The following is a 13595-nucleotide window of genomic DNA, read 5'->3' on the forward strand; positions in this document are numbered from 1 at the left end:
ACAACACCTTCCAAAAGAAGTTTCAAATTAAGTGGGAAGGCCCTTTCAAGGTAGTGGAGTGTTTTCCAAATGGCACATATCAGTTGGCTAACCTGGATGGTGTTCTACATAAGTCAAGGGTAAATGGATTGCGTCTTAAATTGTATCATGCCAGGTTGATGATGGTCGAGCAGGATGAGCTGTATGTGGATCATGGAGTGTTGGTGAGGGATGAGGAGACCTGTGATGCGGCGAGTCTCATATCTCTCTTTGCTGCTGCTGATCATGAATGATCTAGCAGGCTAGGGGATGGGCAAATTATGTCAGGAGTTTTTTTGAGCAAGGGATTGCGCATATGTACATACACATGCATGGTGCATCGAATAAAGGATTACCCAATTTCCATAGCCAGGTGGTTACGTGGGGCCCACATGTGTACAGGTAGGACATCATGTACAAAGTGGAGCAATTTTCACTATTATCAATACTAGTGTGTTTTTTCTACAATAAGGAGGAGTTGGTAGCGCGTAAAAATTCTCGAGGAAGCTATCTGCGGGCCGATGACGTGAGGTCAGCAGGTGCGTCAGATGGCATCTAGTGGCATCAGGAGGGCGAACGAGGTCAATATTTGCACGCGGATGAGGACGGACACAACGTGGGTGTTTTCTGGTGAGATTTATGCAGAAAGGCCATCATTAGGACCACTTTCTGGGGCCACTTCACGTGGTGGTGAGATGAATTATTGGAAAAAAGATGAGTGCCAGGTGTGCGAATGATGCAAAAAGGTGACAACTATGCACTGCGAGGTCAGTTTTTGGCCTGTTCGGGGTCCGTTTGAGGTCATCTAAAAGGCCAAGGGTGCCCAACTAAAAAAGCTAAGTGTGGGAACTGAAAAAGCAGAGAGAAGACCAGAAAAAACGTGGCGAAGAGAGGAGGAACAGCCGCAGGTGTGTTTTTGCCCATTTTGGAGCTTGTTTTGGCCCTAAACTGCTCATCCGAGGTCGGATTTGAGCACTTTGACATTGTAGACTGGGGTTTTGGGCCGTTCCGGACGCGATGGCGCTGTCCATTTTGCCAAATTCCTCACTCTTTTTCTGCTGTTTTTCTGTGTAATCTTCTCCGGTGAGTGAAGCTTCTTCTCCAATTTGTGATTGTATCTGGTATCTTTTACCCATATTATGTGAGCTGTTTGCCCCATTGGTGTTGGCCCAAGCTCATTTGTATCTAAACATCAAAAATTCTCCTCTTTTGAGCTGAGTGTTTTGGGTGTGTGTGTGTGTGTGTCTCTGTGTGGAGTGGGCAAGTGGATAGTCTCTCTCCTCTCACTCCAGAGGTGTGTTCCCTGTCTCGGCCAGGTGTGTTGTCTAAGCCGAGTGGTGCCCCATAGTGTGTGTGTGTATCTTCCCAAGAGTGTGTGTCGGGTCGTTATAGAGGCGCTGTGTGTGTTTTCATCCCGCTCACACCGTGTAGTAGGGTAGCACATCATAGCCATCCTTATCGCAAAATTTTGTTGGACTATCTGTAATTATACAGACATCCAATGTTGCTAGTATGTGCTCCCATTCTAGAGGTTCCAAGGCATCTTCAGGGAAAGGTTCCGGAATATACTCCTTGTCCTCTATCGCTCTTTCGAAGACGCATTCCTTTCTTTTTAAGATTCCATAATGTGAAGCTCCGCACATCCATAGCTCTTTTTGTTGCCCTAACCATGCTGGGAAATCTGATCCTCCTACTGTAGCTGAACTAAACTCTTCCACAGGTGTTTGGTTCACATCTTTGTAACTATGGTCTTTCAAGTGTATTTTAGTTGTTTTGTCTAGCCATGTCTGAGGTATATGTGGTGGTAACCCCAATCTTGGACCATCTTCAATTGTCGCATGAATGGTCTTCCCAAGATGATCTCATAATTGTTCTTTTTGTCAAAATCGACTATCGCAAATGTATGCTCATACTCGATCCCGCACGAAGTGACAATCACTTTTTCTAAGAGTCCTAGAGGCTTCTCCATGCTTCCAATTGCAATTTCATTATGGTAGCTCTTAAAGTTGGTTTTTCCCCATTTTTTTCAGATTTCCTTGGTGGCGATAGCAACTCCCACTCCACTGTCAAGAATAGCTTTGGAAACTACTCCTTGGAATTCTACTGGTAGCGTGGTGTTTCCATCTTCTCCCTCGCAATACTCTCCAACCTTGTTTAATGGTACTTGCCTAGTGTTTAGTTGAGGCCTGTCTAACTCTCTGATCACTCCAAATTTTTCTAGGTATTTACCTACTGTGGTCCACATGTTTGGTCGTAACCTTAGGAGTTCTGCTAATGTGATTGTGCATGCCACCGGGGTGGACAATAACTCAGTCAATCCTTGTGAATCCATCACTTTGTTAAAAGAAAGTCTTTGAGATGGGATTGCTCTCACTTCAGACTTGGCCTCATACTCTCCTAGGTAAGAAGATAAAGTTTTCAACGAGTCTGGTTGGCTGTGCCCCGAACTAATTGATCCTTGGTCTCCCCCTTGTGAATGTATCTCAAAGTTCATTTGTGATTTTGCCTCAAATTTCTCAATAGGAGGTAAGATCACATTCTTCTCTTTTCTCGTGCTATTCATGTGGTTACTCATACTATTAGCCTCGTTGGCCTGACGGATTTGCTTCCACAGATCATCTAGACCGTTACAGTCCTTACCCATTTCTGTGAATGTTTTAGGTTGGAACTTGCCTCATCTGTTGTATTTGGCACTATGATAGGCTCTTCTCTGGACTCATAGGCATTAGTGAGTCTTTCCTTTGTTTCTACTTGTTTCTCTAAAGTTGGATGGATAGGGGTTGGAGCTGGTGCTTCATGCAAATTTGCAGGTTTACCCAGCGGGTCTTCCATCAATGATTGAGCTGTTTCAATCATCTTTTTACACATTTCCAACCTTTGTTTTTCTATTTTTGCATATGGATAAGTCATCCATCTTTGCTCCTGGGTTTGGTTCTTTTTGAGTCTGGATTCATAGGCTTTTAGAACTGCTTCCAACTGCTCATTTACCTTGTCTGCCAGTATAGATCCTCCTGATCCTGCACTTTTGGGCTCTGCTATTTCCTTGGCTGCTATGGTTCCCATGGTGTGTGAGCTTAAGCTAGCTAGATCCTCTAACCGCTCTAATCTATCCTTTGTATGTTTCAACTCCTCGGATAGAGCTGTTTGCTCTTGTTCTTTCCTGGCTTTCATACACGCCTTTCTAGCTTTCCAAGTGCTTCTCTGATTTTTTGTTTTTGAACTTTGGGCATCGGTTTTTTTCTCTTCAACGATGGGTTTGTTCATCATTCTTTGAGCTTGGGCTCGTGTTACCGCCTGAATAGGTATGATTGTTTCATTTTCCGACCCTCCACTGGAAGGTAGTGTTTCTAGCATGTTCAAGGTGGTTTTTGCTCCTTTGCTTGGGTTTTTAGGGCAATCGGGAATCAAATGAGTAACTCCACACACGGTGTAATATGTGTTGACTCTAATGATTTCATCATGAGGACAGTCTCTTAGCCAATGGTCTCCACCACACTTGTAGCAGGGTCCCTTGGGTTGTTGAGGTGTTCCTTGAGATCCTCTTTGTTGGTATGCATGTCTCTGTCCACCCATGTCTCCGTTGGCTATGAACAACAATTTTCGTTCATCTAAGCTATATCTTCCTTCTCCTACTGCCTGTGCAGCTATTGGTGGTCCTATACTTCCTATCATGCTCCATGGTTCTGGTGTCGAGGGTTCTTCCGATGGATAATAGACAGAGTTTTCCGCATATCCGTTGGGATCTTCATAATATGCATGCATAGGCACCAAAGCCTTATCCTCTGATTCGGTTACGGTTGGTGTGTATCTTATACCGACTGGTCGTAATCCTGGTAGGGATGGTTGTTGCCCCAACACCGGTTGTGGTCTTTCTACGCCTACAGGTCATGGTAGGTTGCCTGCTTGATACCTAGGCATCGGTGGAACTTGAGGAGAAGCTACCGGAGCTTGGGGAGCGTAAGGTCTCTCTCTCTCATATCTCTTGTTATAATAACATTCCTCTGTCCCATGGTTTGTCCATTTTTGTTCAATAGCACACCACTTGGGCTGTTTAGCCTGGGTTTTGGTGTACAAGTTAATCTTTTTTAGAACTTCATCTACAAGCAGCTCTTGGTTTACATCTACTTCTACTTTCGGTGTTGTCTTAGAAGAATTGCTTCCACTTTGTGAAGATGAATCGTCGTGACGGTCCTTGAACTCCCCCTCTTTGTAGACCGCATAATTGTCCACAAGGTAAAGAGCCTCCTTGGTCAACTCATTCAACATCGTTCTCCTCTTCATATGTAAGTTTTTCTAGAGATCCGCATTCCTTAGTCCTTGGATGAATATAAGCATAAGTCCTTAGTCCTTGGATGAATATAAGCATAAGTCTAGACTGAGTTGGCAGTTCTTCCACAGGACAGAACTTAACATATCTTTTTAGTCTTAGGGCTGCCTTTTGTATAGATTCTCCATCTTTCTGTTTGAATTTATGGATTTGTGAGACGGTATTACGAGCTATCCCCCATTGTGAGAATTCCGCGATAAATTTGTTAAACACTTCCTCCATAGACTCAAAGTCTCTATGCTCTACCGTGTCAAACCAAGTGGCAGCGTCATCCTCTAGGGTTAGTCCAAACCCTGCAAATTGGGTAGGGAAGTCTAACACCTCTTCGGCTCTAATTACACGCACAAAGGCTGCTACATGATCTCTTGGGTCTCTGTTTCCTGTGTATTTCTTGTTTACCCATTTTTGCACTTGAGAAGGTCTAATTCTACGATGGTCTACAAACCTCATCATTGGATCTCTACGTCCTAATCGATATACCTCCTCAGGTCTTATGTAGTAGGCTGGTTCCTCTCCCAGTGGTGCTCCTAAGCCATAATTTCTAATAGTTCTCGCCAGAGATGGTTCATCTCTTCGAACTCTTTCTAAGGGTGGCCCTCCAGGCTCTGTTGACCCTTGAGTCTTTGGCTTACTCTCTCCTTGATACCTTGAATAGAGTAGTGGTTCTTGCAAATCCCTTAGCCCTCGTGCGGCTTGATAACCATCTCGGTTTCGGTCTTGTTCCAATGTTGCACTCTGTCGAAGCCATGCCTGCAATGATGGCTGGTTTGGTGGTTGGTTTTGGTTGTTGAATGTCTGCGGTCGGGTGGAATGTGAGGTGGTGTCATAATCTTCTGAAAAGGGATTTGTTGACTTGCTTGGGGTGTAGGTGGCTCTTGGCACTTCGTCTGGGGCATATATTGAAGCTCCTGGACCTGTTTCCTTTTCTACCTCCTTTAGGAGAATACGTTGGTATTCTTGCCCGTATCTATCAACAAAAACTATACCCTTCCCCATAGCAGTTTCATAAGAGAATAAGTAAAGAACCTTGTCTTTGCTCAATTCGTTTAAGTATAGTTCTTTGCTGTGAAAGTAAGCGACTATACCCTCACTCTCATGCTTGTAGATTAACACGTTCTCATTATAAGTTGGAACCTTGGTTGTTTTCTTATCATACATAAAATAGCTCCGGGCTGATCAATGTTTGGTGGCGGTTCTTGAGCTTCTAAAACCATTTTCCCTTTCACCACATTATCTCCATATCTGTTGTAATCTTCTATTTACCGACTATTAGATAGTGGTTTCCCTTTTTGTCTCAGAATCTATCTCCATCATCATAGACTCGAATTATCTCCAATCTCCGTGCTGACCTCTCTTCAATACAAATGCACTTGCATCCTTGATAGTCAGAATAGACTAGGGCTCTCCTCGAGTTTGTTCCCTCTAAGAAGATCACAGTGAGCTTGGAATCATTCAAAGGATTTAGGGAGGTGATTCTTCCTGGCATTGGTCCTTCATAGGTGAAACCTCCTAGCTATTGAATACCCATCATGAAGAAAGATTTTTCTGAAGAAGTGTCAGTATCACTACCTTCCTCAATAATCGGTGCTAGTGGATCTAGCCTTGCCTGAGTTACACTCTCCTCAGTGGACACTAAGCTACCTTGGTCACCTGCCACCTTCTGGTCTCTAAAAATGTATCTTCCTGATCTTAAATTCATCAAACTTATCAATGCAATTAATCACAAATCCAACCACTCACCTAGCAAAGGATCAGTCTCCGCACAACTTCTTGCTTTGTTGCTAAATATACGTGTACACAAGCATTTAATTTTAGAAATCGAATCAATGCATTTATCTGCTAGAGGTTATCTTAGTAATGATTGGTATAACTGGAGAGTTAATCTCAACCACTACTATATTTTATACACTGCTAATGTTATGGATTAGGTCTGCTATTCTGGAACTGTACTTCCCTCGGATGTTGGTCATTTTACGCAAAAAAGTCTAAATTCAGTCTTTGCTCCGTCAAATGGACAAACAAGGTCCAAATTTACTTCTTAAAGAAGTTCTGGAACCCTTATGCCAAATGGAATCTCACTGTCTAAGCCCAATCAAATTTTCTCTTCAGTAGGCTCTAGTAGACATCCTACGCATAGGATGTCTCCTACTTTGTTTTGCCTGGATTTTTGCACTATGGATTCCCCTTTATGTGCTGATTCCACAGTTGTTTTTACTTTTTGATTTGGACACCTGTAAGCTGGTCAATGGATCAAAAATGTGATCTGACAGCATGTTGCTGATCTTGATCAGTCTAATCAACTCCAATTTGGTCCAAAATTGGCCAGGAGGCTTGCCTTAGGCTATACAACACCTTGCTATGCCCCCAGTCAGTGTATGGCTTCAATTTCTTGCTTTAGACATCCTATGCGTAGGATGTCTTTTTCATCAGAATGGCTTCAAATTCAAAACACAGGCTCCCCTTTCCTGAAATAAATGCTCCTGATGCTCTGTAGCTCTATCAGAAACACTCACAGTAACTTTTGGACTTCACTTAGGCTTTCAAACACACTTTTGCATCTTTTTGCGTCTTTTACAAACTTGTGATGACTTTACCAAGCAAGTATACATGCATGAAGTGCTCTAGATCCTGAATCATGATGTCCTACTTACTCTACTCCTACTCATCATGTGAAATGGTGATAATCGTGTTTTGGTTGCTTTCTAGCCTCTCCGAACTCTCAAGCTCTCCTCTCACTGCTTCTACCACTCCAACTCCTACTCAAGAACACAACAAATACCTAAAACTATCTTAGTCTACCTAATTCTACCTAAGTCGAAGGATCTAGGCCAGACACACGCTCCCTAGACTCCCTCTAAGACCTAGAGAGTCCTCCACCCTCTGATCTTATCTAAATGTAAAACGAAACTCTTGGCAAGCCAAAAATCCCTATCCTCAAGGACTAGTCTCGGTCACCTACCTAAGGTTTTTGTCCCCGGCAGCGACGCCAATGTTGGACGGATACGCCGCGACGAACGTCAGCACAACGAGAACTCACCTAACAAGATTTGTCAGCTAAGGACAAAGCTCGACCCGTAGGCACGTGGAAGCAAGTATAGGGTGTCAACCTACACTCAACTGACTCCTAACTAATTCCTACAGAGGTCTCTACCAATTGTCTAAGTCACAGCTTTCAAGAGTGCATAAGAGGAAACTTTCTACAACGCTTTCTAGAGCCGAACACCCATTAAACAATCTCGAAACACCATAGAACTTGAAGGAGACCCTACTAATACCAATAGGTGACTCTCCCTAAGGTCTATGAACCAAAACCCCAACCCAAAACACCCGGTGCAAAATCACGTAGGATGTCTGGCTGAAATTTGCAAGTCTTCATTTCCAAAATCTAAAGTGCCTAATGTGTAGCTCTACTCAATGTGAACGCATGGATATGCTGCAATGAAAAATCGGACAACGTATGCTCACCAAATCACCAGATGAAGCTCGTAGAAGGAGCTCGCAAAACCGGACTGTACGCGCGCAATGTAGGTATCGACGCGTAGCTCTCGTCGGGGGCAACACCTTGCACTTCTCCGCACTCAATTCCGACCACCGGTGCACACATAGCGTCAAGATGAAGCTCACACTCTCTCTCGTACACAGTACGCTCACTCACAGACTTCAAAACTTGTTTTTAAAAATAAGGTCAAAAAGTGGTATATATACCTTACAATTCTCAAACCCTAAAGTTCCAAATCAACCATCTACTCCATCTAACTATCAAAACTGGGATACAATCTGGAAACTTCTATAAGTCCCAATATTTACAAGGTGAAAAATCAGGTTTCCTCAATAAATGAATAATTACAAAAAATGATAATCTTCTGAGTAGTCAGTTTCTGTGGGGTGTGTCCAACTTCTAATAACAGTGTACTAAAGTGAGGTTTTTAGTGAAAATTAGCCAATTTGAAGGTGTTATTTGAGAGGTTAGGGTGATGTGGAATCCATGGGCTATAGAGAGGTAGATACTTTGTGTGCTGGGTGTGTTCTCTATTCCCCCTCTCCAACGTATTAGGGATGATTTTTTGGGTAGCATTTCTGAGGAGAAAATGCCAATCTGGTTGTATGATTGTCAAAACAAAGACGAATAAGAGTTCAATGTTGGTGTATCTCAATGCACTATAGAGGAAATAGAAGAAAATTTGATAATAGACGTGGAGGTTGAATTACAAGGAGAACCACAACACTCACACTTAGAACCAGATAACAACTTAACAGATTCAATGTAGCTTGAGAGTAGAACGAGTAAATGTCAAAAACCATTGTAAAAGACCTTGTATTCAAATGTGTTTTGAGGAATTACAATGCTTCATATTCGTGATTGTACATAGTTTGTTGATCTCAATTGTGTTGCTTTGAAGCATCATCTTGCTCATCAAACAGATTTCTAAATGTGCTAGGGGTATCTTGGCAGGCTTGCTTGAATTTATACTCGTTTTCCATGCCAAACATAATATATGTTCCTTGTGAAATATCTTGTGAACAAATTGCGCACATTGACTACTATTTTGAATTAAAAGAATAAGACAAATAAAATGATAATAATGACCACATTTCAATGTATAATATCCACTCCATCCATCAAAATTCTTGTAGTAAACTGGACATTGGGAAGATGAGGATGCATCTGAAGTAGACGAGGGGACCAAATATAGATGCATGACAAGGTGGCTGATCTGTGTCCCTTGTACAGTGTTCGATTCACTTGCTGTGTCAGATTTTGAACGTCCTGGCTTAAGTGGTGAATGATTTTCTCCATCCGGACTTGTGAGGGTTGGGATGTCTGGGTGGCTATAGAAAGCCGTGTTATTTCTGTATCTTTCTCGGCCAACTGTGTCGTGTAAATATCCTTCTCTCTCTTTAACTGTAGGTCGGAGCCTTCCACTGTCAAAGCCAGCTCATCTCGGGTGAAAGTGACACAACTCTCTCTTAAATCATGAGTGGAAACAGTTGTCTCCTTTGACAAGAAGTCTACTGGTCACTGTTGCACAAAGTTAACATATAACATTTTTGCAAAATATAGCGCAGAATTTGCATTGTGTATGGGATGGCCATAAACTTTCAAATAAATCCTCTCAACGTTTTCTTTGATCACATCATGGTTGTAGTTCAAAACCTTCCACCTTCCTTTCTTGATCTCTGCGTCCTCACATGGCCATATTGTCTTGATCATGTCCTTTGTCACTTCTTTATTGATCTCTTTCCATTGCATGTGGTGTGGATTTGCCCATTTTGAGAGTCGTCGAGCAGTACACATCGCTTGTTGTGGCGACATATCGTGTGCTAGAGACTTCATGCGCTGAAATGCATTCAGAGCTGCTTGTTGTTGATCATCGGGCAATGATTGGGTGCCAATATCTTGTTCATCCTTATCGACCATTTTCTCTTAGAGTTGTAATCACATATAGATAAATATTCAATATCATTGGCAAACTTAAATTCTCACGATTCAACAGTCTCATAGATGCACAAAAATGATGTGCAAGCTCAACAGGGGGACAAAATGATGGTGCAAGTTCAACAAGGGGACGTTGGACAGGGTTAGGGTTTGTATTTAAGTGTTCTTTGAAAAATATCAAGACGTCAAAAGCATTTATTCTTTGTTCCCACTCTTTTAACTTCATCCAACAATCTACTTTAACCCGAATAGCCCTCATAACATCTTCGTTCGGGTGGTGAAAAACTTCTTCTGGAAAATAATTTTTTTACGCTGCACTAAAAAATGTGCCAGCGTGTCAAATAGGTAGCCCAATGCATAAATGTTACTCGTGTGCACCGTGGATCGTAAAGTTCAAGAGAAATCCACGGTCACTTAGCCATCTTGGCATTCCCTGCTCTCTATGCCTCCAAAATTGTAGAGTCCGACTATGCGCTTGAATGCAGATAATTAATTGATGCGCGTTTAGTTGGTGTTCTAAGCATCATAACCCAATCAATGATGCCGACGTGGGGTTTATTGGCATGAGTAAAGTACAACATTATGTTGAACGAATGCAGGTCACTGTGCACTATACCGGCCGATTGGACAGCCACAACGCCATCAATTAAGGCGTGACAAATGGCTGGCATCTGCTCAATCACTTCTTTGATCCACACCGTGTCTATCTCTTGTATAAGAATATTTTCTACAGGCAATGACCTCCAGCTGTGTTGTAGCCTGTGCATGTGTCATCTGAACAATCCATGAGCGAATGGTAAGCGACACATCATGCGTCCACGGTAACCCCATTGTAGTATGGGAATATTGTGATCCAAGGAGCTTCGGTAGTAAAGCCAATGCACTTTACAATGGAGGGGTGAAGCATTTGCATTCCTTGATCTGTCGGGAAGCTGTCAAATTTCAATTCACTCACTCCCTTGTAACATTTTCCCACATATGTAATGTGGTCTGGAAAAAAAGAGATGCCTTTGATGGTGTACAATGTGCACACACCAAAGGAGCCTGCTCCAATCCTCATACCTTCTACCAAGGCTTTTTGAGGGATGCCAACAAGATGAGCATACTTTACATTCAAAGACGTGTGCATGATTGTGCCAGTGCCGTTGGAATCGGATCGACCTCCCAAAGCTGCTTGCGCATCTGTTGAGCCAGCAGAGGATCACACCCACATTTTTGCTCACACCCATCATTTTGTAACCATTGATTGTAATTAATGTCTTTCCGACATTAATTTTGATTTGAGCCATTCATTAAGTAACGGGACTCAATTGAGTTTCCAGCTTGTAATCCCGAAGTAATTTCACCTGTTGATGTAAATAATTAGAGATGTTCTCACCTCCAAGGCTGAGGTATATAAGCCAAAGTTTTGTAACCTAAGGAGGATTCAATTATTAATCAAAGTGAGTTTTTGAGCGCCGTGACTGTGTCTGAGAGAGGGAGAGAGAGAGAGAGATTCTTATCTTCTTGCTACGCGAGCTACGGGGCCGCCATTGGAGAAGCGACACCGCCATTGTGTTAGCAACGGTGAGAGCTACGCACAGATACCAAGAGTGCGCGCTATCGGCTTCTACGTGTGGTAAGTTCCTACGAGCTTTGGTGTGAGTTTTCTTCCAACTCGTGTGTCGGAATAGAGCGTGCAACATATCTATAGAACCACAACGAGTAGAGCTACACATTAGTACCATCGGGGTCAAGTTTCGGTCACCTGTATTTTTCGGCCTGTCTTCATACGCGTTTGCCGCACGGAGTGGTTATAGGTTGATTTTGCAGTTCAAGTCTTTAGGGTGTTTTTCTTACCTAGTGTATAGACTTCCCCTTGAGTTTGAGATCGATTCAATGATTCTAGATCCTGTTTCGTATAGCATTCGTGCGTAGTACGGATTTCAGTCACTTGCGTATTTTAGAACTTAGATTTGATTTCCTTAGTAGTGATTGTCATTAGAAGGTCGAGTAGGTGATTTGACACCCACCTAGTTGTTTCCATGCGCCTGCGGGTCAAGCTCCGTCCTTGTCTGACAAATTCTGTTGTTGGTTGAGTTCTCGCTATTTAGCTTCCGCTAGCGGCGTAACCGCCTTAACATTTGGCGCCACTGCCGGGGACGAGAGCCCTAAGTAGGTGACCTTAGACTAATCCTACGAGGTGAGTCGTATAAACTACTTTGTATACTTTAGTTAGAAAAGATCTAGGAGTGGTGGACTCCGAAGGTCTCGAGAGATACTAGGAAGTGAGGTATTCCTGGGTCTTCCGTGTTGACAGTATTTTTAGTTTAGCTTAGATTAGAAGTGGTTGTTGACATAAAAAGCATTTGCTACTCCTTGTGTGGTAGTAAATCTCTTTATATTTTCAATTGCAAAAAATCCATTTTATGATTAGAAGTAGTAGGTAGGGCCTGATTTGATCCTGATCCAGAGCTATCAATTGGTGTTCTATTTGCTTGATGTGTTTGATTGCATGTTAGATCACTGAAAAAGTCGCTTTGGTAGTGAAATATGCAATAAACAAAGTTCAGAAAAAATTTTCTGTGTAACTGATTGTTGCCGAGCACTTAAAAGAGCTATTGAAAGAGTTCTGTGCTGAAAAACTGGAAATCTGCAACTTTAGACATCATACGCGTATGATGTCTTAGGACCTAAACAGAGACTAAAATTGAAAATTTGACATTGCCAGAGTGTTTAGAAGGGGGGTTTTACCCTAAGATCAACTTAAAACAAGAGCATTAACACTCAAAGAAACCCAAAAAGACAAGTCGGAGTCCAAGAAACGCAAAGAATAGGAAATTTTGGATTCAAATCTTGTTTTTACATTCAAACCTGACAAAAACACTTGAAACTTAATTATAAACATTGGAGAAAGCTTAAAACCAAAAATAGTTAAAATCTGGGACAAAAGACATCATACGCGTATAATGTCTTTTGGCACATCCACTGCTTATTTTTTATATCTGACCTGACAAGATTGTTACAGGCACTGTAGGAAGCATAAATATCAAGTTTGGACCCAAATTGATGAAAAAGACATCATACGCGTATGATGTTTTTGACCTAATTTTGGACATATTTTGATACTTTGCTAACACAGATCCATTGTATTAGCTGTCTAGAGATTATATTTCAAGTTTCATCCCATTTGGATCACAATTGACCCAAAAAACAAGTCAAAAGCGGAAAATTGCCAAGAAAAGCCTAAATTAGCCATAACTTGCTCAAACAGAGTTCAAACTGAATTTTGTGAGTGAACAGAGCATAAAAGGGCCACTGAGAGTGAGCATAACCAAAATAGTCAAAATCTATGAAAAAAGACATCATACGCGTATAATGTCTTTTTCAGCATAACTGCGACAAAATTCTCACTTGATGAAACAGAAGTTGTCCAACTGACAAGATTAAATAGTTGACCAAGTATTTTTCAGTTTGGATCAATTCTGACCACAAAAACTTGAGGAAAACAAATTGTCGAGACGGAAAAGTTAAAGTCCTTCAGGGGAATTGATGAATTTGAGATCGGGCAGGAATCTCCGGAATAGTCAACCAAAACAAGGGGAACCAACAAGTGTCATATCAACCGAGGGACGTGTAAACCAAAGTTGGGTGCAACCATTAGATCCGATCTTTGAAGGAAGTGTCTCTGATACTTCTTCGGAGAGATCTTACGAGATTTTCACCGAAAACTTGGAACACTTGAACCTGAACAACAGAGAAAATATGGCAGCAGGATCATCAAACCCTTCCGCCACCATGAAGTTATTGTTCATAAAATACCAATACGACAAT

The sequence above is a fragment of the Adiantum capillus-veneris genome, chromosome 28 (genome assembly GCF_014529385.1).
Source record: "Adiantum capillus-veneris isolate H3 chromosome 28, ASM1452938v2, whole genome shotgun sequence".
Classification (NCBI taxonomy): domain Eukaryota; kingdom Viridiplantae; phylum Streptophyta; class Polypodiopsida; order Polypodiales; family Pteridaceae; genus Adiantum; species Adiantum capillus-veneris.